The following is a 26,131-nucleotide window of genomic DNA, read 5'->3' as shown; positions in this document are numbered from 1 at the left end:
CGTGATATGCCACCTGATAAAGGTCGCGCCCAGTGGGGCCGTGATATGCCACCTATTAGAGGTCGCGCCCAGTGGGGCCGTTATATGCCACCTATTAGAGGTCGCGCCCAATGGGATCGTGATATGCCATCTGATAAAGGTCGCGCCCAGTGGGGCCGTGAATTGCCACCTATTAAAGGTCGCGCCGAGTGGGGCCATGATGCCACTGATTCTAATTTTGCCGAGTAGGGCCGTGATTGTGAGCAATGATTGATTTGCTAGAATGACATGTAATCGACCGAGTCGATTGATCGCTGAGATGATCCAAGTGGTTGAATTGTTTGATAATGTGATTGTGCCATGGTTGTTTGGTTATCATAATTGTACGTGGTTGAATTATATAAATTGTGCTAACTCGGATGAAGGCTGAGGCGAGGTAAGTCTTCTGTGTGATGTGGCTAAGCCACCCTTTGGCGTATTTTCTTTCTAATAGGGGTTTAGGGGGTTGAACTTGCTGAGACGTTGTCTCAGTGGTTATTGAATAACCATTTCAGGTCCCTGGTGGACGGAGCGACCGGATAGCTTTGATTGGCCTTGAGGAGTTGCAGAGGTGAAGTCATAAGATTGGAGAACGTGTCCGACTTGTAGGTTGTAAGACAATTCTTTTTTTTAAGAGCCGGTCTTTTGTAGACTTTTGGCCGTAGACCTCTGTTTGTAATTCTGTTGAATTATGGAAGTGTTATGTTGTGGTTTTGCTTTATTCTTTTCTATCCCGTATTTTATTGTCAGGGGATTTGTTTCGCTTCCGCATGCGTAATAAAATAAATGGGTCGGCGACACTACCTGGGAATGTCGCATTTGATCGATGATGGGATGTGCTCACGCTCGGGGTTCGGGCGTGACAAACCCTCTTCGACTTCTTCCTTAGAATCACTCCACTAGTTTATACAGTTCTATTTGAAGCTTCACCCAGGTCGATCAACATGAGTGGGACTAGGGGTGAGCTTAACCTTGGACCAACCCTAGATTGGCCCAACCTTACTAGTCCTAGTCCAATCCTTAGGGAGACTATGACGGTCTTTAGTCCTAAGGCCCTTGGACCTTGCAGTGTGTGGGTTGGTCATCAGCCGTGAAAGTTTAGAGTTGAACTTTTGAACCAACCATGTACATAATATTATATATAAAATATTATTATATCTAATATATTATACAATACATGCTTTTATCTATTTTAAATTCTAGCACGTCCTCTTTTATTCTCTTCGTAGTTATATTTTTCATGTAAATTAGAAAGTAGAAACCTAGAGTGAATTCGATAAAATAAAATAAAATAAAATAAAATAAAATAAAATAGAAACCCTCTTCACTTGCCTCGGCCTCGCTCACTCCCCTTGGCCTCACTCACTTTGCTCACAACTCACCTCTCTTTGCTTGCCTCACTTGCCTTGTTGCTTGTCTCTGTTGACTCACCTCGCTTCTTGCCTTTATTCTCTCACCTAGAATATTCATTTTTATGGTCTGTTGTTTTTAGCAAGTATAAGTTTCTATTGTTACTTTATCTTATATTTATGTTTGATATGTATTAATGTTCATAATTTAGTTGTTCAATATCGCATTGTTGATGCATATGTAATTTGAAATAGTAAGTTTTTCCTTTTAAGAAATATAAAAAATGAAACCAAAAAAATAAACAATTGGTCCCGGGTTGATTTTGAAATTGGAACCCATAGGGTTAGTCTGGTCCTCAGTCCCAAGCTCAACATGGTCAATCCTTAGTCCTAGAAATTGAGGACCAATACTGTGCGGGTTGATCCTTAGATTAAGTGTTGGACCAATTTAACCCGGACCATGCTCATTCTTAAGTGGGGCTATCTTCAGTGATATCAGAGATAATTATGAGACTCTTCATACCTTTCTTGGTAGGGCATATATCTCCCTTAGTTTTGCCTATCCTTGACGTACTTTCGGAGCCACGATGAGTCCATGGTACATAAGTTTTTGATTTGTTTGGTTTGGTTATTATATTACAAGAAACCCATACGCAAGTTTGGTTTTCTCAGTTTAAACCAGATAGAAGACATAGTCTTCTGGATTTTTTAGTTTAAACCATACTCGAGTTGCACATATGGAGGCTATTTGAGTAATTGCAGGCAACTGATGGGTGAAGACGTCTCTGGCTTGAGTGTGAAGGATATACAGAATTTGGGGAACCAATTAGAAAATAGCTTATCGACTATCCGCCTTCAAAAGGTACTTTTGGACATAGTATTATCATCCCATTTATGGTCAAACAACAAATTATGTCCGTAATCACCTCATGTAATACTGTGATGCAGGAGCAGATTATGGCGGATCAAATTAATGAGCTCCATCGTAAGGTCTTACTTCGGCTATAGATCACAATCATTCTTTCTCCTAGTTCAACCGTAAGTTAGCTAATTCTGGATTAATTTACGGCAGAGAAACCTCATTCATTAAGAAAATATGGAGATGCAAGAGAAGGTGAATCTGATTAACAAAGAAAATGCAGAATTCGTGGAGGAGTTGATTATGTATGTGTAGAAGCACACAACTCGGGCCCGCAGACGGACCTTCTCTGATATTGTTTTGAATGTTGTTACATTACGAGGTTCTCATCTTATAAATGAGGATATTTGTTTCGAATGATGAGAATACTTGCACAAAGTTGACAGTGTGTACCCACATTTCGCTGATCGTTTCCCTAAGCAAAATGTTACATTATGATGTAGAGTGAACTATAAATTAAGCCTATCTTGACAAGATGAATTGCACTGGCAAAATTAGTGATTATTATGAATTAGCTTGTCACTATATTTTTTCTACTGATTACCTTAACATTTTTCAATGTCAGATCTTCAGGGAAGGGAGTTCTAGTTGTGAGGCAAACAAATATCATGTATCATATGCAGATATACTGATTCTTTCCCCTTGAAGAAGGACCCCATGTCAGAATAGGAGTGTGACTCCTTTGGTGACTACAGAATTGGCTTGAGTTGTCCCCTCCTTTAAACCTCCAACATAGATAAGCCCTAAACATTTTTTACACTTTACATTTGTCAATATTCAGTAAGAAGACATCAAATTGAAAATCCTTTTGACAGGTTACGACTACCTCGACCTGGCGACTTCACGACTCTGGATGAGGTCGGTTAGCCGGCCGTGCTTCCTCAAGTTTAAAGCATTAATTGCTACAAGTTTTGATGTGAGCAGGCAGTTCTTTAATTTCACTTCAACAGCCAAACAAAAACAAAGGTTTTCGCAGGAGATTCATACTAGGATTCACTGTAATGATTTATGTCCTAATTGCTTGTATACAGATGATTGCCCTGAATGGGAATCTGGGTTAATAATTTTATTCCAAGGTTAACGAATCTGAAGATCCAGTTTTCACCTAGCTATTTTTTGGGACACAGACACTAACCCTAGAGATTTTGAGAATTTGATACACAAATAGTTTTTTTTTTTTGATGACCTAGGGAATCCACGCACCGTACCAACACGGACAGCTTCGGTAGGCCCGGGGTGACGGGGGTAAACCCTGGGGCCCCACGGGAGGACCCACCACCCCCATGGAATGGGTAAGACGCCAAGCGTCTCCGCGGAGAGTCGAACCCTCTCCCTCCTAGAATGGGTCAGTGGGCCCCCCCACGGTGGGGAAGACTTAACCAGCGGAGCCACCACGGCCGGTGATTGATACACAAATAGTTTATCACTGGTAATTAAAAAAAAAAAAATCACTCGGAGTCGAAATTAAAGATGAGCGGGTGAACCTCCTGTGATTATGAGGATGGTCATTAGGGTTGACTCAGTTGCTTTCGTTTCAACTCTATACTTTGATCGAGCGGTTTGTTTGTTTGTTTGTTTTTTTTTTTTTTTCCATTTTGGAGTAACGCACATTGATCATAATTTTTTTTTTTCATTTCCATAATTGTACAGTTAAATTTTGTTGTTAAGATCTATAAGATGATTCGGATGCGCTAGTACATTAGATGGTTATATTCTGATAAATCATTGATCTGATACCTCGCTTAATTAGGGTATAAATCATCCAACTATTTCACTTTATACAAGAACATTTACGGGATTTAATAAGGAACTTCATCGTCTTCAAAGTGTTCTGATGCATGTGACGCATACCGAAAGATCAAAATTTGTATAACCACATATAATGTTTGGTTACTCTAATTATTGTTATGGATACATTTACCTATTCTTTTTTTTTTTTTTATATGATACATTCCCCAACTGGGAAATAGCATAATTCGTAGGTTTGCCATAACTTGTTCGATGTACATATATAGAAACATACATCCTCAATGACTACTCAAATACATGAGAAAATTGAAATTGCGAGCCATTAGATTATTATTAATTTTATTTACTGAATCACAAACGATTTATTGAACATGGTTATTTGCTAGTCTACCCAACTGCCTGTTATTATTCTTTCTATTTTTTGATGACTTACCTGACTAACAAAATAAGACGTCAATAATATGCAACCAAAATTTAGGTATCAACAATTATGTACCTGCATGATCATCCCATCACATGTTAATGGTTTGCAATTAAAATCAACAAATACCGCTTGCAATAATATTGTTGAAATAAAGAGAAAAAGGTATTGAAGCAACTTTATTTAGCATAATCAAGTCACTTTATTTAGCATAATCAATAATTGATTTATTATAAAGAAAGTTGCAATTAATATGAGCTTTGGAGAGTCCATGCTAAGTGTTTGTTTAGTAATCCATTAACTTTCTTTTCATGGTTCACTTCTGAGAATGTCACAATGTGCTTCTACTACGGTTTTCAAACATTGGTATGAAGTAAGCAAAAGTTGTATGTATGATCCAGCCACGAAAATAATTTCACCAAGATATTCTGCTTTTGAATAAATGGTTCGCGAGTTTGTTTTTCTCTGTTTGGCCTTAAGTTCAAGTTTTGTTAGGGGTATTTCAGTACTGAAATCTTCAACGTATCTAGTTAATGTTGGGAAGTGTGCTCTTAAGATCGCTTAAAAAAAAAGTGATTTTCTTGAGGCGTGCAAATTCTAGTGAAAATGCTAAGAAAAGAAAACATTTCTTACAGGCAAAGGCTGTGAGCGAGACAAAAAGATTAGATTCCGATCTGTAGGAAACAGGAAACGGGGTAGAAAATTAAGCATAAATGGGAATAAAATATGGAACATCTGGTTTAAAGAAAAGAAAAAGGACCATGTCGACAACAAATTAAAAAAGGAGTAACTTACGTGCGTCCACAATTGGATCGCCTACGAGTTGAAGGATCTATGGGAGTTCAAGCTGCGCATGTTCATAGCAATATGGTACGAGAGGATTCTTTAAACGACTTTTCGTCTAATATAATATTTTTGTCTAATATAGTTTTATAAGTCGTCAGGACGTACTTGGGAATATAACTACCAGTCTCAGTGTTCTGATTAAGTGAGTTGTATTGAGACAAAAGTGAGTCCTCAAGATCACGTGGAAGAATGCATAATGACAAAATTTTGAAGTTGGTGGATTAGCTTTTCTTAACAGAAAAGTATTAGACTTAGTTATGATTATGAATAGTGTTGGGCACAGGATCCCTTAAAAAATTATAATTCTCACTTATTTATAAAGGGACGATAATATCTATGCGCTTTCAGACATCATGACTCATGCATTGAGATTATCACCTATAGTAATTGTGATTCCGAATGAGCAATAATGATGGTTTATATTTTGTCATTTAGTATTCACCAATGAACTTGAGCTGCAATTCATGGATCCCGTCTAAGATGATCATGAAAGCCTACAAATTCATAAACGAGAAAGTGCCAATTTTCAAATAGTTGTGTGTCTGCCAACCAATAAAAGAAAAATAATTGTGTGCCAGTGCAGTGAATCCTGCTCAAGAAACTTTAAACCAGACTAAATAATGTATATAAGTTAGATTTCTTTGGGTAACTTTGAGATGACTCAACGCGGATTCATAATATAATAAGTGGATATGCATAAGCCACGTCTACAATTTCATGTATGTTACACATGCGCAATATCGATATCTACAAGAAACAGCACGCTCTTTTAGGTTCAATGCATAATGTAAACGTACATGTATATAGAGCTTATAGTCCTGACAACGTAATTATCTTTCATGAACAAAGTTACGAAGCAAGCTTCATGAACAGCTGAAGCTTAGAGTCCTAACTACGTGATTATTCATATAAACAATTTACTTCCCTTTGCATTTGTTTTCAAATTCTTTAGAGAACGACACCCGGCGGAGTGTTGCCTGAGGCAATGCCCGATCTCATCAGAATGTGGAAGAGGGGTTAGACCTCACGCTATCCCGATGGATTAGCTGTCACAACCGATGCAAGTGAGGAATGTGCAGTTCCCCTCACTATTATGATAAAACAAAGCAGAACATTTCTCTGAAAACTTTTTTAAATAATGTTTGGTGATTAACTTGTTATGGTACCTCATCATATCCAGTTGATTTTCTAACTATGTTTGCCTACGTGACTTGGGAAAAGGATATTAAAAGTGTCATTACTTTCGTATAGTGATTATTTTAGTACCCAAACTTTTTACCAAATTACTTAAAAATCAAATTGGAGAAAAATGATCATTTAAGTATCTCTGGTGATAATTTCTGGTAAAAAGTCCTAAGTAGCTTTCTAAATAAAATTTTGAATCAAACATGGCTTTCGTATTGAAAAAACAAGTCTAATGTGAATGATAAGCTGGTGATTCCATACATAAACAATCCTAAAAATTTCTCTCGAGTAGACATCTCTCTCTCTCTCTCTCCACATCAACGATTTTTGGCCAAAATTAGTCGGAATGATTATATTGAAAAAAAATTTAAAAGGATTGAATTAATTATCATGCAATAATTTTATGACTTTTTGAACAATTTCTCCATTTTTTAAAGCTTCTAGTCATTACTTGAGAGAGTCTACATAGTATTCATAGATATATCTTAAAAGGTTTATGACTTAATTGGCTATATTTTATAACTTTGGCTGGGAAATGAAATAAAATTCATATACACACATATATATATCGTTAGTGAATAAAATCTTTTGAAAAGTGACGTTAGGTGATGACAAGTACGATCTTTGATATCCAACTCGTTGACTTTTTTTATCCTCACTGTCAATTTAACTAATAAATACTATTGGTCATGTAAAAGGCTGATAAATTTGCTTCAGCACAAAAGATTTCTCAAAGGATCAAAATTTATGGTATTCTACTTAAATATAACGTACCGTATAATTTTAAATTTCCTTCAGCACAATTATGGGAATTCGAGCTGCGCATGTTCATAGCGATATGGCGCGAGAGGATTCTTTAAACAACTTTTCGTCTAATGTAATTTTTTTGTTTAATATAGTTTTGTAAGTCGTAAGGACGTACTTGGGAAATATAACTGGCAGTCTCAGATTTATATTTTATGGCAACTTGATTGTAAGTGGTCTGATTAAGTGAGTTGTATTGAGACAAAAGTGAGCTCTCAAGCTCACATGGAAGAATGCATATTGACAAAATTTTGAAGTTGATGGATTAGCTTTTCTTAACCAAAAAGTATTATAAACTTAGTCATGATTATGAAGTATTGGGCAGAGGGATCCTTTAAAAAATTATAATTCCTAGTCATTTATGAATGGACGATGATATTTATCTACTTTCAGACATAATGACTGACGCATTGAGATTATCACCTAAAACAATCGTGATTCCAGATGAGCAATAATGATGGTTTTTATTTTGTCATTTAGTGTTCGCCAATGAGAAACAACACACTAGAATCAATTCTATCAACTTGAACCACGATTTGATGAAAGCCTACAAACTTATAAACGACAAAGAGCCAATTTTCAAATAGTCATGTGTCTAGTGACCCAAAGAAAGAAAACTAATTGCGTGCCAGTGCAGTGAATCCGGCTCAGGAAACTTTTAACCAAACTAAATAATGTATATAAGTCAGCATTCTTTGGTGAAATTCTGATATGAGCGAACGCAGGTTCATAATATAATAAGTAGAAATGCGTAAGCCACATCTACAATTTCATGTAATGTTATACATGTGCAATAACGGTAGCTACATGAACTAGCACGCTCTTTAAGGTTCAATGCATAATGTGAACTTACATGTACATAGAGGTTATAGTCCTAACTACGGCAAAAGAACGCTTCAAGTGCCATAACTTTGCCCAAAGGGACACTTAAGTGCCATAACTTACGAAATGTACACTTAAGTGCCAAATTTTAAGAAAAGTGGGACACTGAGTGCCATCTCCGGCGAAGCTGGCCGGAAATCATACGTGGCATTAAAATATTAATATCTCTCGCCGATGTGTCTCGCCGGAGAGCTGAGTCAGCTCGAATTAACCCCAAACGACGTCGTTCCGGGTGTTCGCCCAAAATAGACCCCTTATTTAAGCGAAAACGCCGTCATCTTCCCCATTTGCCCTAAATCTAAAACCCTAAATCGGGCAAAATGCTATTGAAGCGCTGGAGCCCTAATCCTGCATCCTAATTCGATTTGCCCCAAATTCTACCACCGAATATTGGAAATGGAGAGCAAGACTTTCAGCAGCAGCTCAAATTTCTCTCGAAGCGAAGGAGAAGGCGAGCATTTCTGTTCTGCGTGGGTTACCAAGTCCAAGAAGAACATCGTGGACTCGAACGAATCCCGGGAGAAGATTCTATGGATGTGCCCGATACAGAGAAGGCTCGGAGTACAAATACTTCAAATGGGTCGATACGAAATTCTCTCACCGAGCCACAGAGGTGATATTGGACCTACTTAATGGATGTCATCAACCTCCATCTACGCTTGTGGACGACTTGGACGATGTTGACTCGATGCAAGCTCAAGCTCAAGCATCTTCTGTCAACCATTTGAAGAACGAAGTTTCAAAAATGAAAATTGAACGGAAGTGTTACCAAGCGTTTATTGTGTTGTTGTTTCCTTGTCTATCCTACTTTATGATGAAATGTAAAAGGACTGGAAGATGAGAAGAAGTTTTCAACTGCCATAGTTGTAAATGTGTCGGGAAATGTACTTGTTTTGAATGAATGAATGAATAATTTCAACAATTTTTGCTTATTCTCAAATATAAATCAGTGATGATGGAATGTATATTAGGTCGATGTGTTGTGGTGACTATTTTTACTTGAATTGAATGTAAATCAGCAGCAAATGTGTAAACCAACAGCTTTCTGTTTGCTGCAAACCACCATATACATAGAACAGACACGAGTGATTACTGGAGTACTATAAGTTGTATCTAGTGATCACTTAAGTGCCAGTCATGATAGACAAAGAGTCATTTAAGTATCAAGTTATTATTAAAAAGGATCACTTGAGTGTCACTTGTTGTTAAAAGTGAACACTTAAATGCTAGGTTTTTTAGAATGTGATCAGTTAAGTGGCATTTTTTTTGTACACATCGGCTACTACCAGCCACCACCACCGCTCACCACTGGCCACCATCTCCAGCCATCATCACCACCAGGCATCCCAAGCATCCATTTGAGCCACCAGCCACCACTATGCTGGTGGTATGTTGCTGCATAAGTTGCAAGTGTAAGGTGTCTTACACCAGCTTGCACCAGCACTACCTAGTGCAAGCTGTGCATATTGCACATACATCTTGCACCAGGTGAAGCAAAAACCTCCAACCCAACCCACCACCACCAGGCTTTTCACCACCAGCCACACGAGCACCCTAGTCACCACCACATATCCACCACCAGAAGTAGCAATAAGTAAAAGAAAAAACAAAATCAAAAAAGAAAAAAGAAAAAGGCATGCCAAAAATGATAAGCAACAACGGTTGTTCCATTGATTTTGAACATCTATCTCACAAACTCAATGACTGAAGTCTCACAAACTCAACTAACTCAATGACAAACTATTATAAAAAATTAAAAAAAAAAACATCCACAGATGTTTACAACTGACTCCTCAGCCCCATAAACCATATCACATCCCATTTCATCAATCAATATGCACAATGCCTCCTATTCGTGCTCGTTTTGATGGACTTCGCACTTGATTCATAATCCTTGCACTTTTTCTAACTGGACGTGAGACTTCTTCTTGATTGTCTTGGGATGCGTTGAGTTTGATGGAGCTGCAATTGTCCTAGGCTGAACCGATTCGAAGGAGTTGCAAGCTGTTGTAAGCTGGGCGATTCGGATGGACGCAACCTGGGTTCTTCTCATTCTTCTTTCTTGTTGGCGCAGGCAATGTCTTCTTCTTTGTTGGCGCAGCCGTTGATTCTTGAGTTCGGCCTTGAGAGATAAGAACCTCTGAACTTCTCCCAGGCTTCAAAAAGAAAACTCAATTATCAACAAAAGTTTGCACTATAAATTAAATTAAATGCAGCTTATAAAACTTACATTAAGAATAATTTGTTCGAACGGTCATCCGTATAAAGGCCATAACCATATTGTTTAAGCCTCTTCCCAAGAGCCCCTCTTGTTCGAAGGGGAGCGTCACTTTGTGTACTTGTGATTGGTTGCATCTTCTTCTCGCATGTGATTTCTTCGACTCTTGTGGCTGTTCAGCTACAGAAGGGACTTCTTCAGCCAATTCTTTAGCTAGGCGTCTTGTAGATGGCCTTCTTATAGGTGGCTCTTGATTTGGCTTTGGCTTTCTTCTGGTTGTTTTTCTAGTTACGCCTTCAGCTTCAATGACACCTTCGGTAGGCTTTGGTGGTGGCCCTTGTGATGACCCTTCTAGTGGCCTTTGTGATGACCTTGGTGATGGATCTTGTGGTGGCCCTTTAGTTAGGCCCTCTATTAGCAGCTGAGCTCTAGCTTGTCTTCTTTGAACCTAAGAAAAAGGCAAAGGACATCATAAATATAACATCAGGCCATATTAGAACGTAAATGAAAAGTAAACTCAAATCATTTAGCGACCGGGTATTTTTTCTGTTCTTTGCTGAAGAACAGTCGACTTAACTGGCCCTCCAGTTGTTTTAGCCAATCTTGCAGCTGGCTGTCTTCCACCTTCGGTTCTTTGAACAGGCCCTTCATCTTCATTTTCAGGTATAGCAGGGGCTTCGGCCAATTCTTCACGTGTCACCGTGACCTGACAAAGACAAAAACATTACATACATGTCACTTATATCTATGTACATATTCATAACAAACTATAAAGCAACATAAACATAATTGTCATGACTTACTGGGTTTATTGTCGTCGACTGAAGAACAGTCGACTCACTTTGCCTTTCTGTTTCTTCTTCTCCAACTGTCCCTTCACTAGGCCCTTCGGCTGGCCTCAATTGTTCCTGCTGCTTCTTTAATTGACAACCCTTAATATTGTGCCTTGCTATGTGGCAAAAAAAGCACTTTATCGGTACACCCATCCTATTCATCCTACGGTGACATGAGTCCTCTCCCTCCGTCATTTTTCTTTTTTTCTTTGGTCTTCCCATTCTCTTCTTTAGTGGCAAAGGTTGAGGTGCTTCGCGATACTGTTGGCTCCCAGAACTTGCTACTTCTAATTGGCTACAACATGAATTGATACGAAGCAAGATATTTCGATTTCTTGTACCAATCATCAAGGTAGTCTTCTGTGTTGTGGCCCTTCAATTGAATTGCACATATGGCATGTGCATAAGGAATTCCACTGAGTTGCCATGCTCTACATGAACACTTCATCGTACCTAAATTGACAACATACTTATCGGAACCCTTAATTATCTCATATCCTTCATCCCCATTCCAAATGGGATGACAATACCTACTTGCAGCCAAGTTGTCATCCAATTTCTTAGCAATCCTAGGACCATATTGCTTAGTCCACTTTGCGGTGTCATCTCTTTGTACGTGCAGCCGAGTCATGACCAAAAGCCGTATGTCTTCAAGCATCGAGATAATTGGTTTACATCTAGCATCTATTATCCTCCCATTGAATGCTTCGCAGATGTTGTTATCAATGTTATCGCACTTGAATTTCTCGCTGAAGAACGCCCTACACCAATGCTTCGGGTCTGTTTGGAACAGTGCATCATAACCATCATTTGTCAATTGAAGCATCTTTTCTTTGGCCGTCCTAAAGTCGGCCATATTCGTGCTCTTTGCTAGCTGCCAAAATTGCGACTGCAATTTGTCCCATTTATAGGTCTTTGCCCAATTTGCGTATATGTGTCACACACACATTCGATGTTCAGCATAAGGCAACAGCTCAGCTATTGCTGGAACAAGTCCCTGCAATAATTGAAAATATAAAAAAATATAAGCAAATGACATGTTGATATCAAAAAACAAACAAGTATGTTAATATTTTAAAAAGCAAACATTACCTTTTGTTGGTCGCTCATGAATGCCCACCCTACCCCATTTGTTATCTCCAAATCAGTCATCAAATTTTTTAGGAACCAGGACCAATTGTCCTTGTTCTCTACCTTCACAACAGCCCAAGTCAAGGGAAACATTTGGTTGTTTGCATCTCTTCCAATTGCGGCCAGCAATTCTCCCTTGCACAAGCCCTTCAAAAAACACCCGTCCAATCCTATAATCTGTCTACAGCCAGATAAAAAACCTCGTTTGCATGCATCAAAACAAACATAGAATTTATCGAACTTCATCCCAATATCAGGAAGTGGTCTCTCCACGACCTCGAGATACACTATACTTCCATGATTTTGCAACCTACACTCCCAAGCATAGTCCCACAACTGTCCATATTCAACTGTGTCTGACCAATGAGTATCTTCATCACCTTTTGCTTCGATCTTTTACATTGATTCCTAGATATATTGATGCCTACCTGCTCCTTCACCAGCATCCTGAGGCGAGTAGTATTCATCTGAGGCATTAGCTTAATCAATTCAAAGAATTGCTTCGATAACCATGCACTCGTTACCCTTTTATTCTCAAAATTAATAGAACAAGTATGTTCCTCTTGGTAGGCTCTAATATGGAAAGATTCAGTTTTCTTAACAAATGCGCCATAGATCTTCCATGGACAATTTTGCTGTGAACACCTAGCTCTTATAAAGGTCTCAGTGTTTCTAATGAAGTCAATGTTCCTTTGTGCAACAATGGAGATCTTCAGTATAGCTTCCCTAAATTGTTTAGCATCATGAAATTTCATGCCTATCGACAAAGTGGGAGAGGCAACGGATGGATCATAAGAAGGAAACTTACTTTTCCTTTTCCTTCTATGCACAGGTCCTTCATCTTCTTCAAGCTCATCCTGGGAAGTAGCATTCTTGACGCTTTCTTCATTGTCAGTCTCCTCGCCAGTAGCACCAGCATCTGTAGGGCCTTCGGGTCTGTTTGAAACTTCCTCGGCTACTTGCAAAGCTGCAAACTTAGCTGTTAAAAAATCTCTTCGCTGTATTCTTGACTGTACAAGCTCATCGTCGTCGTCATCACTTATAAAATTTTCAGCAGGCAACCCTCCATCATCATCATAAGTTGATTCAGCTACTTCCCAATCTAATCCAGAGATTGTGACATCACCTATGTCATCATCACTTTGGTGAACTACATTTGCGCTTCTCTCATGTCCATCATATCTATCCCGCCCTCATTCGACCCTAACGTCAGTACTACCTTGAATACCATCTCCTTCTTGTCCTACTCCGGCACTCTCTCCATCATCATCTTCATCCTCACTTTCACTATTGTACTCAACAAATATTTTTACCTCTTCACCATGAAGATAATGGTATAGAACATCCCTAAGACCATTATCATCTTCTAAGCATCTCAAACCCTCTCTTAAGTCTTTCCCAGGGATACAATACAGCAGCTTCTGAACTTTACAAGGCAAATAAGTATTTATATCCCTAAGAAATCCTATATAAGATGCCTTCTTTATATCCACAAAGATGGTGCCCTCATTTCCACCCTCATACTCCCACTCATCCTCCCCAATCACAAATTCCCCATTGTAGCAAACTATAACAGCGACATAATCCTTCTCATGCGCCATTACTGCACCAAGAACAAGAAAAATAATCATTAGTTTTTGGGACCACTAGACAATTGCACATGGGAGTCCCCCCACTCTCATGGACTTTAGTAAATAGAGGTCCACACACTGACAATATGCCCCTACATGACAGCCAAAAAAGCCAAAAAAGAGGTCGGCACTTTAATTATTTGTCTTCCCTTCCCTTAAAATATTAACCAAAAACAGAGGTCCCCACACAGCAATCACAGCCCAAGCATGTCTACTGCACTAAACGTGCGATGTGAGAGAATGTACATTAACTTAAGCAAATCAAAGCATAGCATACTCTGACATCAACTTAATCAAATCACAACAGGATTATGTTCTTATTCAGGATTTTGGATTGATAAACATACCCTATACAGCAATCACAGCAGGGTTTTGGATTAATAAACATACCCTATACAGCAATCACAACAAGGTGGTTCAAGGACATACCCTATACAGCCTCACAAACAGGGTGGTTCAAGGACATACCCTATATACTCTCACAAGCAGGGTGGTTCAAGAACTTAGTTTTTTTTTCTTATAATGGCATTAGTCATGTGCTTTACTAGGATGCTCTTAAGGAGATGCATAGACAGTTAACAATCACATACTCTGACATTGGCTTGAAAGACAAATTCACCAAAATAATGAGAAATCTGGTCTCTTTGTGTAATGTCAGCAAGTTTCAGTTGAAGTATATCAACACAAATTACATCGGAGCTGTAATAAAATAATTGAGCCCTAATTAAATAATCGAGTGGAGCCCTAATTAAATAATCGAGCCCTAATTTCATCACAGCGGAGGGGGAGAAGGGGCCAAACCTGGATGACCGACAATTGTGAGCGATGATGATGACCAAGGATGGTGAGCAATGAGCGGCGACGACGACCAACTATGGCGACTGACGACGGCGACCGATGACCAGCTTTAGGCGTGAGTGGTGACGGAGAGAAAGGCATGTGATCTACTGTGAACGCGGACGGCGAGGAACGGCGTTTAGGTCAGCCAACCCTAATTAAATAATCGAGCGAGCCCTAATTAAATAATCGAGCCCTAATTTCATCACGGGGAGGGGAGAAGGGGTCGAATCTGGACGAGCGACGATGGTGAGCGGTGACGACGACCAACGATGGTAGCGGTGAGCGGCAACGGCGACCAACACGGCGGCGGCACGACGGCGACCGATGACCAGCTGCAGGCGTGAACGGCGACGGAGAGAAGGGCTGAGATCGCGTTTTGTCAACACGGATGGGGAGGAACGGCGGTTAGGTCATCGCACAATGTGGATGGACGACGTCGTTTTTGTCATCCACGTCATCTTTTTAAAAAAAAATAACATTTGCCACATCAGTAAAAGAAGTCGCCGAAAATCGCCGGAAAATGCCATGTATGCAATTTGGCCGGATTTTGGCCGGATTGGCACTCAAGTGATCCCTTTTGCTCCGATTTTGGCACTTAAGTGTACCTTTCGTAAGTTATGGCACTCAAGTGTCCCTTTGGGCAAAGTTAAGGCACTTGAGGGGTCCGCACGTCTCCTAACTACATAATTATCTTTTATGAACAAAGTTAAGCAAGCTTCATGAACAGCTGAAGCTTATAGTCCTAACTACGTAAGAACGAAACCCGGCGGACTGTTGCCTGAGGCGACGCCCGATCTCATCAGAATGTGGAAGAGGGGTTAGACCTCAAGCTGTCATGATGGATTACCTGCCATAACCGAGGCAAGTGAGGAACGTGCAGTTCCCTTCACTGTTATGATAGAACAAAGATAAACATGTCTTTGACAACTTTTTTAAGTAGTGTTTGGTGATTAACTTGTTATAGTTCCTCATTGTATCCAGTTGATTTTCTAACTATGTTTCCTTGAATTTTTTGGGAAAATGAGATTAGAAATGTCATAACTTTCGTACAATGATCATTTTAATGCCAAAACTTTTGCTAGATTACTTAAATGTCAAATTGGAGAAGAAACGAATATTTAAGCATCTTCGACGATAAATTCCAGTAAAAAAAAATCCTAAGTGGCTTTTTAAATAAAATCTTGAATCAAACATGGCTTTTGTATTAAAAAATGGTGAGGTGGCGATTCCATACACCTGAAATTTTCTCTCAAGTGAACAAATCTCTCTCTCTCTCTCTCTCTCTCTCTCTCTCTCTCTCAATCGGTGTCATCCTCTCTTATTCACTCACTCAATCGGCATAGGAAAAAAATAGTCCTCAGCTTGGTTGTCCCCTTGCTAGCCGCTAGGAAAAAATGAGGACTCAACTCGGTTGTCCCTCTTGCTAGCTGCTCCATGCCCAGATTTGGCGAGGGTGAGGCCGCCCTCACTTGGGGAAGCACCACACTGCCAACCAATGCCTCGACACCCTCGCCTATGGCCAATCTTCGGTTATTGCCGAGACCAACCACATATGAAAAGGAAAAGATAAGTAAAAATAGAAAGGAAAAAAAAAAAAAAAGAAGGGAAAACATCTCGAATTAAAAAAAAAAAAATTGCAAAAAAATCCATGTTGGTGTCAACAAACCACTTATGACTATCAGTATCCACATTAGCGATTTTTGGCTAAAATTGATTGGAATGATTATATTGAAAAAATGTAAAAAATTTAGGACTAAATTGGCTAAATTAAAAAGTCAAGGATTGAATTAAGCATTGTGTAATTGATTTTAGACTTTTGGACAATTTCCCATCCTTAAAGCTTTTAGTCATTACTTGAGAGAGTCTACTTAGTATATCTTACAATTTTTGCTGGGGAAGTGAAACAAAATTCATATATGAATCGTCGTTGAACAAAAACTTTTCAAAAGCGGTGTTAGGTGACGACACGTGTGATCTTTGGTATCCCACTTATTGGCATTTTTTTTCCTCACTATCAATTTAACGAATAAATACTCTTGGTCATGGATATAGGCTGATAAATTTGCTTCAGCACAAAAGATTCCTCAAAAGGGTCATATTTATAGTACATTACTTAAACTTATATATGAAAAACCAATACAATGAAAAATCTCAAATTAATATATCCGTGACAAATTTATTCCAAACTAATTTTCTGAAACTAATACACCTATGATAAATTTATACATCTATTAATTTCGTTAAATTTTACTATTAAATTTATGAATTGGATGACACGTGACAGTTGACGGGTATATTGGTTTGAGGGTTTTATTCTCATTTGTCACATGTGTATCAATTTGTGTTTGTTATAAGTGTATCGATTTGTGATTTTTCGTGATATTAATTCAATTTAATGAAAGTTAATAGAGAATAAATTTATTATAAATGTATCAGTTTGGGGATTTTGGTGAGTTTGGGGTTCTTGGTGATCAAAAAATTAATTTATGATAAATTTGTCATAGATGTACTAGTTAATGAATTTTCGTGATACTCACCCTAAATAAAATATTACCATTGAGAATTATTTAGCGGGGTGATGGAAAAATATTTGTCACGACACACAGTGATGCCTCCCATATTTGGAGCAACTCTACAATACTAAAATCAGGATGTTTATAGGTGGGAACATTACAGCTAACAAGTGCAATTCCTTAATGTTCCGGCGCGTATGAATAACCATTTGGCAATTCCTTAATGTTAATATTTACATTTTTCTGGTTTACGGTTTTTATAGCGGTGTTGTATGTACATACTCTGGCACCAAATGACTTAATTTTTTCGAGTAAACTACCTATGTAGGTTACTCTACTTCAACTCGATCTTGTTGGGTAGAACGCTTGATGCGATTCAAGTTAGAGCTTGCTAATACCTTCAAAAGCTGAACTCTAGTAATCTTATAACTTCTATCTCGTTACGGATGCAAATTACGATTAATTGGGATGGTGTCTTGTCAAATCAATACTCAAATCTTCTTTTAGCTACGAAGGAAATGTCCTATGTATAAGTTGAATTGAGTCAAAATAACATCTTTAATATTCTTAAAACAAATTACTCAAATATAATGTGTTGATTAACTCTTACCGAATTAACCTTGGGTAATTTTTGTGATATTTTTATTTTATTTCATAAAACTGCATACAAAAAGTGTATAAATATTTGAAAGTTGGTGGAGTTATAATCTTATAAGCAACAAATAATAATAATAATAATAATAATAATAATAATAATAATAATAATAATAATAATAATAATAATAATAATAATAATAATAATAATAATAATATTGGTGGTAGCACATATTTCATTGCGGTTTCATCTCTCATTCCTCTCTTTCCACTCCTTCCTCTTCGATTTAACTAGTAAAATTATACCTGTATTTCGAAAAGGCCAAAAAATTAAGGGGGGGGGGAAAAAGCAGGTCTCTCTCTCCATTCCTTTGTACCCAGATCTCCGTCAAGGTTTTGCAGGTTTTCTACGAGCAGAGAAGGCAAGGTCTTGGTCTCATCGAGCTCTCACGAGACTTATTACAATGGTCGCCGCCGCCTCCATCTAGTTCCCATCTTCATCCATCTCGTGATCTTTCGTTTTTTTTTTCCCTGTTTTTCGTTTCTTGATTTTGAATACTCTGCAAAATGAATGGATGCGTGTCCTGATTTTACTTGTCAAGGCATTCTCGATGCTCACAAAGAAAAAAAATTAACTGAAGATGCCAGATTTCTCGTCTTTTAATGCTTTCACCTGACTTTGGTAGGACGAACTTCAAATTAGGGCTAACTTATGTTTAGGGTTCCATTTGTTATTGAGTTTTCCCGGTGGAAGTGGAGCATATCCGCCCGAACCATATCCAAATAATGTTTATCAACCGCCCGCTGCATATCTCCCGCCAGGTTTCTCTCAACAATGTTCCCCGCCAGCATATGCACTAGGCCGGTAGCCTTCTCTCTCCCTTCCTCTAGTCAATTCTTGAAACGAATTCCCCATGTTCGTATCTAGTTTGTTCAGGGTCAACAGTAATCGGAGCAGAAAAACATCGGTTTAGATGGAATTAGTGAACTATGATTCAACGATATGATCAGTTATTGACAAGCCAATTCAAGATGCCGCTTATGTGATGTGTTCTACTCTTTCCCTTTTGCTGCTAAATTGCATTTTGGCTGCTCTTTATTGCTGCTGTCTCTTGGACGCTTGCTTCTCATCTCCGCCTCAACACCATTGTGGAATGGAATGGGCTCCTGCTAGTTATCTTTGTCAAACTTCATTTAGCGATTTCTTTTATATTTTTTGCCATACTCCTTCCTTGATAATGAATTTTGACCTCAAAATATCAAATTTTCCATAGGGCAGGCCACCCAATACTGACAATATCTTATTGCCTTTGAATCAATCACCAGAGCAAAATGACAAAATGTCAGGCCATCCAGATAAAATTTTATATATCATACAAACTGGCAAGAGAATTAAATACTTTACTTCATATTGTTACTCTTAGACAAATTTTTTTATCAAGATCAACCGCTCTTGGTCACATGTTCACACAATTCACTCATTGACCACGAAAATTAACAAACTCGAGATTTTACATTAAGCTAAGCAAAAACTTGAATAAATTGTTCCTCGAGATCAATATACTTCCTAGATCTAGGTGATATACATTCATAGTTAGACTAAAATTGTGACATGGTTCCAAAAATGAAAGGAGATAAATGAACTCTCGTCACATTCTCGAACTCAATATTCTCAAAAACCTAGTCATTAAGGATGTACTTTCCAAGCCTGTCGCATAATACAAATCAATTTCGTAAGGTCTTGGTCGCACATTTTGAATTGGTATACTAAAGACTTACATGAAGTGTGCCGCTCAATAGAATAAAATGCTGTGGAGGGTGTTTATACCATCATAATCAGGACATTGTATAATCACTTCCACATAGACATTTCTGAATATCGTTAGAGATGATGTTGAATTATGGAGATTGAGACGGCTTTCTGGTTCGCCAACCAATATAAACCTGCGTCTAACCCCTCTAAATTTCCCTTCTACTCTAGTAACAATGGGGCTGGGAAATGAAAAGAAATAGAAGCCACATGTGTCCATATGGTAACTCATTTTGCCAATTCTTTTGCCCCATACAAATGCAATGTTGTCATTGATTTTATCAATAGTTTAATATACATGTAACCTCAAAAGATAGATTTAAACAAAGTTATGCTCGAAACCGTGCAACAGTCAGGGCTAAAGCTTGTATCTCAACATCTGAAAGATTATCAGATTAAAAGACTGTTAACACAAAATCCCCCAATTAGCACAAAGCGACGTTTGAACAGTGTCTCTCAAATTCATTTTCCCCGACTTACGAGTCCTCTATCTAATATCACATTGTATAGCATGGTGAATCTCATGGCTCGCAAAACTATGAGAAGAGCGGAGTTTATGATTTTAGCTTTAGGGTAGCTCTCCCAGAGTAAGAAGAAGCAGCAAAGTTAGGCAGTGTCCTAAAGCCCCCGCCCCTGATCATATAATTATCAATAGGCCAAAGACACCCACACAGAACCTGCCTTGGTGATAAGCAGTCGAATCTGATGCAAAATACAATCAATATTCCAGTGAGTAAAGATCTTTTAGCCCCAATCCACTCTCCTTTTGAGGAAGACATGCTATTTTCCATGCAACTCTTGTACCTTTAGTACTGGTGGCATTTCCTTCATATGCTTGCTTTCAATCCCCTTGATGAATGAAAACATGATAACAATAATTTGCAATACCCTGCAAAACAGAGGGCACAAACTGCAATCAACCGACAAAAGACAAATGCTTAAGAATCCAGCAACTTACCTTCTGCAGTATTTTTCCATCAAAGGCTTGCGATAGTTGCCTTTCAGGTTGCTTGGAGTTAAGAGGAACTCCCAGAAATTTAACAAGTAGATTGGCCATGCTTAAATCCAAACATATCCAAAATAGCTGTAAGATGCTGACCAAATGTTCCTGCTGTATAAATCTGTCTTCATGGGATTTAGCTTAAGGTTCGACATGTGATAATACTCCTCAAAAAGCAACAAGATCTCTCTAATTCCTTTAGCTTTGCGAACCAAGAAGATAACAAGATCATCAACATAACATAAAAATCAAATTGCATTATATATCTAAGAAGAAAGTAGTGTTAGGATACACGTGTAAGTGAGTTGTGTTAGAGAAATCTTATATCGGAGAATTGATGTGGTGCATAGCAATTAATATATCATAGTTGGCCCATAACTCATTGGCTTAAACGTTTGAGTGAAGGCGGGTTCAATTGGACATATTGATAGGCTCAGACTTAGGCTTCCTTTTGCCAATCTCCCTAGATAAATGTATCGAACTTTTGCTGTGTGCTCCTAACAAATGGTATCGGAGCCCATGGTTGCAATTTCAGGACAAGTAGGCATTGTGGTGTAGCAACACGAGCCCATAAGTTGATGCAAAAGGATATATGAATTAATGAAGAGTGGGCCCAATACTCAGCTCACGTGTGAGGGGGAGATTGTTAGGATGCACGTGTGAAATTGATGTGGAACAATACTTGAATTAAGGGGCAATGAGCCTAACACTTAGCTCACGCATGAGGGAGAGATTGTTAGGATGCACGTATGAGTGAGTTGTGTTAGAGAAATCCCACATAGGAGAATTAATGTGGTGTAGAGCAGTTAATATATCATTAGTTGGCCCATAATTTATTGACTCAAGCTTTTGAATGAAAGTGGGTTCAACTAAATATGTTGACAGGCTCGAACTTGGGTTTCCTCTTGACGATCTTCCCGGGTGGATGTATTAGACTTTTGTTGTGTGCTCCCAACAAGTAGATCAAATTATAGATAAATTTATCTTTAACAACTAAAATACATATACATCTTTCGAAGCCAATGATTGAATACATATCTAAAAGGTGTAGGTATGGATATGGTCATGAGAGAATTTTATCTAACCTTGACTAGGGAAAAATCCATTCTATCTCTTCTTTTGTGCTTGTTTTTTGTGTCCCTTGTTCCTCTCTCTCAGGTCAGACTTGATGGGGATATAATTTGTTAAAAATGTCTTCATAAAGAAAGAAGATTTTTATTGAGGTCCAAAGCAGCTCCGCAAGCTGTATGGGCAGTTAAAATTGTCATATAGACTCGCATTGGCATTGTCCAGAAATCTAGAAGTCAAATGCAGCAAGTGGTCTTCATATAAAATAGCAAACAGAAAAGGTTAGGTCTTGTAAGATCTCTATCTATCATTGGTGAAGTGTAACTAGGATCAAATAGAACGTGACCTTGGCAATGCACCTAACCTTCAAGCATTAATACCAGTCCGCAGGTTTCGCCTCGAAGATGGATAATCTTTTTGCTAAAACATAAAAGACAAATTCTTAGGGATGCATGATAGCCTCTTAAATCATCGTTCAGCAATCTGTTGACCGTTTCAAATTGTCATAGAGAAAATGAAGAAAGTTGTATGAAAAGAACGATCAATTGTTAGGTTCATTTACCGAAGTGTTTAGGGGGCAGAGTTAGTGACAGGGTTTAATTGTTTGCCAAGAAATTAGAAAAATTAGCGGCATTTTTGTGATTGCACCAAAGGGTGATCCCAAAATTTCAAGAATGAACCTATATAATTTCTCTTTCTCACCGTAGCTAGTACCTGCTCCAAGACAATCACACACTTCTCCTTGCTTTGCTCATTTGAATATTTCTTTCCTTTTGCGTGAGAGAGAGAGAGAGAGAGAGAGAGAATGGATGGATATGGCTATGGTGGGCTATATGGAGGTGGCGTGGGTCCCCGCCACCAACTCAGCTGTACAGGAATCGGATCGTGGCACTGACGCCATCGTCCTTTCCGCCGGGCACTGATCCAAACATGGTCGCTTGCTTCCAGACGGCCGGCCAAGACGAGAGCGGCCTGGTTGACGATAGAGAGTTGCAGAGAGCTCTTTCTTCTTGCAACCAAAGCGAACATTCAGCATCTGCACTGTTCGCCTTCTCATGTTCCTGTTCACTCGCTCAAACACCAAAAGGATTGGTTGGCCCCTCTCTCTTCCTCTCTCTCCAACTTGGAAAGACCCTAATTTTGTACCTAAGTCGTCACATCGTAGAATGATGCTAAATTCAAGGAGCTAGATCCATGGTTAAATTGCATTAAATTAGTGAAGTAGTTACAGTGAAAGAAAACTACGCATAGTGAAAATACCCAGTAAATGAAACTATTAAGTTAAGCAAGTAGCCCTTAGCTAGAACTTCCCACAATGATCAAAGCTATGAAGCGCTGATATTCTTTGAGAGTTTTTGTGTTCGTGAGATATTCCGATACTTTTCAACACTCGATCAATACTTGTCAAAAAATCTGACGTACAATAAACTCTTTCGATACTTGAGTTCGAAATCCTAACATGTGAGTTCGGTATTCAAACACGTAATTTTGATAAACACTAGGTCAATTTTAAAAATTTTCACTAAATGATGAATCAAAATGCAAATATGTAATAATAATAATAATAATAATAATAATAAATAATAAAAGGGAAAGAAGAAATTTTTTCTTCACTTCCGATTCTCACTTCTCTTGACACATCATTCACCTCCCAAATTTGTTGTCTTTCCTCTTCTCTTTCGACGCACTCTGACACGTGAGTCTAGAACATGGATTACTTTTTTTTTCTCCAAGTCTTATGAATTATTGGAATTGAATTGAATTTATCAAATTGAAACAATGAATGATATTAATAAATGACATATTAATGTTTTAAGCATAAATTCATTTTATCGCATTTTTATTTATTTATTTGTGTATTTGAATTGAATTAATTTAATTAAACTAATCATGAAAATGATAATTTTTAAAGGATATATATTTAATAGACGGCGTATCCTAACGTATCGGAATTCTCTATTTTTTAAGAAACGACGTGTCGGCGTGTTGTTTCATGTCATGTCGCATGTCGCATGTCAATGTTGGTGCTATTTAAGATTAGAGAGCTATTAGCTCTGCACAAAAATCTAAAGTCATAACCTCCCGCTTATTTGGGTTTCTCTTTTTAAGTGAGCGACAAGTTTAAATCAATTTTGCATTGAAATGCTTAATATTTGGGTAGGAACCCTAATCTCTCCTAGTCTTTGATCAGATCCTCTCATTTGTAATTATAATTAGGGTTAATACCCTGAAAAACCCCAAACTGGTACACTTGTGACAAATTTACCCAAAACTATTTTTTTGACCATGAAAAACCCCAAACTGGTAAACCTGTGACAAATTTACCCCGATTGACTATAAAAAACCCTAAACTCATACATTTATGACAAATTTACCCAAAACTAATTTATTCAACTGTAAAAAACCCTAAACTGGTAAATTTGTAACAAATATATCTTCTGCTAAATTGGATTAATACCACAAAAAATCACAAAAATTGTAAATTGTGACAAACGGAGCGTAAAATCCTAAATTGGTATACCGGTTAACTGTCACGTGTCATTTAACTTAATAATTTGAGAATAAAATTTAACGAAAACTAACATAGGGTAAATTTGTCATAAGTGTACCAGTTTGGGGTAAATTTGTTAAAGGTATACAAGTTTGGGGTTTTTGGTGGTCAAAAAAATAGTTTGCGGTAAATTTGTCACAAGTGTACCAGTTTTGGGTTTTTCAAGGTATTAACCCTTATAATTAAGGGACAATTGTTCAGGGCACATTTGAGAGATTTGACAGAGACATGAGTGGGAAAATTAATGGGCCAGAGCTGAGAGAGGCATTCTTGAGCATAGGGTTTGTGGTGCCACCAGTGGTGGTTGACTTGCTAGTCACTAATTATGACAAAAATGGAGATGGAAGCGGGCAATTGAATATGATAATTTCATCGAGTATGCTCCCTCCTATATCTTTGTTAAATATATACTTTCCATTTCAAAAAAAAAATTAGTCAATAATTATTAAAGATTTACTTTCTTTTCCATGGTTCTATATCATGCAGGTGCTGCCTCATTGTCAAGGTAATTTTCAATACAAAAATGACATACCTAAGTCCAAGACAATATACCATTAGTATATTAACAACTTCCTTTACCTCTAATATTAGGGTCTAACCAAGATATTCAAGGAGAGAGACACCATGATTTCTGGTTCGGCAACATTCACTTACGAGGCCTTCACGATTGCCATCTTGCCCTTCCTCATTGCATAGAGATTAGTGGAGCAAAGAACATTAAAAGTGCCAAAAGTTGTGTACATCGCTCACTTTATTATCAAAAGTTTTTGCCGAATTATTTAAATGCCAAATCGAAGAAAAAAAGATCACTTAAGTATCAACGGCAAGAAATTCCGGCAAAAAAATAATACGTGACTTTTATAAATAAATTTTTTTATATGACTTGGTATATTATTTAAAAAAATCTAGTCCATATGGTATTTCTATGTGGCGTGCTTGATGTTGAGAAACCTCCTACTAAATTTTGAAGTCGACAAAACTTTATAGTTCTAACACTTATATTGAAACCCATTGGTATAAGTATGTCTTTGAGTTATTGTTGAGGATTTTTGTCAAGACTATTTTATCCCAAAAACATATCCTGCTCTGACAAGTCCAAAAAGTGTTGAGGTCAAAATGAGGAAATGCCCAGAACCAAACTCATCAACATTACAACACAGATCCAGAATGAGACTTATTTGGAAACTAATCAACAACGACTAGTTTTTTGGCAAATGATTTCACCTTACATATATATATATATATAGTCAATCATTAATTGACAAAATCAATTCTCCAAATAAGGAAACATCACTTGTGGAAACCAAGATTCTATTTATATAGGCGATCATAATCAAATGGAAATTACATCCTTGTCTTTAACTGCCACAAGATCTCTTTGAAGGATTTTGTCTAATGGATTAATTGGAAGAATTTCATTCAATGATTAACTAACGGCTAATGCAGCATTGAGGAGTATCTAAGGAGGTCATTTAGTAAAAAAGGATAGGGATGTGAATCTAAAATTCTAAGTCTAAAGCTATTCTCGATTACTTATCTTCGTCTATGAGCTATTCAAATTGTTATTTAGAGAGAAAACATAAAAAGAGTTTCTTAGTGAGATAGTGTGATATATCACTAATTATTTGCACTCATAAGTTGTAATCTTTTATTGATCCTATAATGAAATCCAGTCAATAGGCTATCAGTGTGGGAGAGTAGACTTAAGCTTAATTTAAGCAGAACCATTATAAATTTAATGTACAATCTTCTCTTTCCTTAACTCTCTT

General features: G+C 37.8%; 1 long non-coding RNA gene and 1 pseudogene across 3 annotated transcripts; both read left to right on the top strand.

Moving 5' to 3' along the window:
• Positions 1 to 582: 582 nt before the first annotated feature.
• Positions 583 to 3,837, top strand: LOC104419860. 3 transcript variants are annotated; one of them, XR_005549290.1, is made up of 4 exons: positions 583 to 627; positions 2,130 to 2,229; positions 2,316 to 2,405; positions 2,852 to 3,444. It is a non-coding gene; the product is annotated as an uncharacterized LOC104419860 (long non-coding RNA). The 3 variants fall into 3 exon arrangements; XR_720864.3 differs by lacking the exon at positions 583 to 627 and adding an exon at positions 3,477 to 3,837 and having other exon boundaries at positions 880 to 2,229; positions 2,852 to 3,144; XR_720863.3 differs by lacking the exon at positions 583 to 627 and having other exon boundaries at positions 880 to 2,229; positions 2,852 to 3,443.
• An 11,258-nt stretch (positions 3,838 to 15,095) lies between these two features.
• On the top strand, positions 15,096 to 25,058 carry LOC104420832 (annotated as a pseudogene).
• Positions 25,059 to 26,131: the final 1,073 nt, after the last annotated feature.

The sequence above is a fragment of the Eucalyptus grandis genome, chromosome 3 (assembly GCF_016545825.1).
Source record: "Eucalyptus grandis isolate ANBG69807.140 chromosome 3, ASM1654582v1, whole genome shotgun sequence".
In the NCBI taxonomy this organism is placed as follows: domain Eukaryota; kingdom Viridiplantae; phylum Streptophyta; class Magnoliopsida; order Myrtales; family Myrtaceae; genus Eucalyptus; species Eucalyptus grandis.
This window is presented reverse-complemented; position numbering and strand designations above follow the sequence as displayed.